We start from the raw sequence: 2,647 nt of genomic DNA on the forward strand, positions 1-2,647 counted from the left end.
CTCCAGAGTTGGAAAGTGCATATTTGCGTGAGATGGGAAAAGTGTGGATCGTGCTTCAGATTTCATCCTGACACTTTGAAATGACCAGTGTGTTGGTAATTATTTGCCATTTCCATGGCGTTTGGCACCGTAATAATCATGAGGTCGGTCTCTGCATCCTGAAGCCTATGATGCTTTTTGCAGACAAACCTCTGCTGAGGTCCAGGTAACTTGCTACTTCCCATAGCTGGCACAGGAGCCTTGGAAGATAGGATTGTTTTCAGTATTATTTCACCATTTTTTCACCACTGTTTCAAGAACGGGAGCCCTTTTCAACCGTTAGCGGGAGAATCCTTCTTTGGAGATGAGATATTTTTCTGGGGTGGCAAGTGCAGGGCCTCTGTCAGTCTTGGGTTTGTTGGACTAGCGCCAGACATGAGAAGGGCGCCTTTGTGGGACAGGTGAATAGTGCGGATCCTGTTTCAGTCTAAAGACTGAAACAGGATCCGCACTTTTCACCGTTCCTTTCAGAATCATTTGATTCATCAGCTAGGAATGGCGATTGCTTCTCCAGACCAATCGAAGGCTAGGCCAAAGTAACTCGATCTTTCCAAGAGGTGTGTGGCCCAACTTTTGAAAGAACCGCTAAGTGGAGAACTATTTGGTATTTTTCCTAAGCACTTTTCACCGTAATTGTCCTAAGGTTGGTCTCTGCATCCTTAAGCATACGAGAGTTTTCACAGACGAAACAGGCTGAGGCCCATTAATCTTGGCATTTCCAATAATTGGTCCTACAGACTACCAAGAAAGTGTTCTTTTAAGTATTATTCCATTGTGGTTTCAGCATTATTTTCAGAACCCGAGCAGGGTTCTCGCATTAGCATAAGAATCCTGCCTGGTAGTTGAGATTTCATGGTGGGGTGTAAGTGCGGGGCTTCTGTCAGCCCTGCCTTTGATTTGTTTACCTCCAGAGTTGGAAAGTGCATAGTTGCGTGAGATGGGAAAAGTGTGGATCGTGCTTCAGATTTCATCCTGACACTTTGAAATGACCAGTGTGTTGGTAATTATTTGCCATTTCCATGGCGTCTGGCACCGTAATAGTCATGAGGTCGGTCTCTGCATCCTGAAGCCTATGATGCTTTTTGCAGAGAAACCTCTGGTGAGGCCCAGGTAACTTGCTATTTCCCATAGCTGGCACAGGAGCCTTGGAAGATAGGATTGTTTTCAGTATTATTCCACCATTTTTTCACCACTGTTTCAAGAACGGGAGCCCTTTTCAACCGTTAGCGGAAGAATCCTTCTTTGGAGATGAGATATTTTTCTGGGGTGGCAAGTGCAGGGCCTCTGTCAGTCTTGTATTTGTTGGACTAGCGCCAGACATGAGAAGTGGGCCTTTGTGGGACAGGTGAATAGTGCGGATCCTGTTTCAGTCTAAACAGGATCCGCACTTTTCACCGTTCCTTTCAGAATCATTTGATTCATCAGCTAGGAATGGCGATTGCTTCTCCAGACCATTCGAAGACTAGGCCAAAGTAACTCGATCTTTCCAAGAGGTGTGTGGCCCAACTTTTGAAAGAACCCCTAAGTGGAGAACTATTTGGTATTTTTCCTAAGCACTTTTCACCGTAATTGTCCTAAGGTTGGTCTCTGCATCCTTAAGCATACCAGAGTTTTCACAGACGAAACAGGCTGAGGCCCATTAATCTTGTCATTTCCAATAGTTGGTCCTAGAGACTACCAAGAAAGTGTTCTTTTAAGTATAATTCTGTTGTGCTTTCAGCATTATTTTTAGAACCCGAGCAGGGTTCTCGCATTAGCATAAGAATCCTGCCTGGTAGTTGAGATTTCTGGGTGGGGTGTAAGTGCAGGGCTTCTGTCAGCCCTGCCTTTGATTTGTTTACCTCCAGAGTTGGAAAGTGCATATTTGCGTGAGATGGGAAAAGTGTGGATCGTGCTTCAGATTTCATCCTGACACTTTGAAGTGACCAGTGTGTTGGTAATTATTTGCCATTTCCATGGCGTCTGGCACCGTAATAGTCATGAGGTCGGTCTCTGCATCCTGAAGCCTATGATGCTTTTTCCAGAGAAACCTCTGCTGAGGCCCAGGTAACTTTCTATTTCCCATAGCTGGCACAGGAGCCTTGGAAGATAGGATTGTTTTCAGTATTATTTCACCATTTTTTCACCACTGTTTCAAGAACGGGAGCCCTTTTAAACCGTTAGCGGACGAATCCTTCTTTGGAGATGAGATATTTTTCTGGGGTGGCAAGTGCAGGGCCTCTGTCAGTCCTGGGTTTGTTGGACTAGCGCCAGACATGAGAAGTGCGCCTTTGTGGGACAGGTGAATAGTGCGGATCCTGTTTCAGTCTAAACAGGATCCACACTTTTCACCGTTCCTTTCAGAATCATTTGATTCATCAGCTAGGAATGGCGATTGCTTCTCCAGACCAATCGAAGACTAGGCCAAAGTAACTCGATCTTTCCAAGAGGTGTGTGGCCCAACTTTTGAAAGAACCGCTAAGTGGAGAACTATTTGGTATTTTTCCTAAGCACTTTTCACCGTAATTGTCCTAAGGTTGGTCTCGGCATCCTTAAGCATTCCAGAGTTTTCACAGACGAAACAGGCTGAGGCCCATTAATCTTGGCATTTCCAATAGTTGGTCCTAGA

The sequence above is a fragment of the Lemur catta genome, assembly GCF_020740605.2.
Source record: "Lemur catta isolate mLemCat1 chromosome 10 unlocalized genomic scaffold, mLemCat1.pri SUPER_10_unloc_1, whole genome shotgun sequence".
NCBI lineage: Eukaryota > Metazoa > Chordata > Mammalia > Primates > Lemuridae > Lemur > Lemur catta.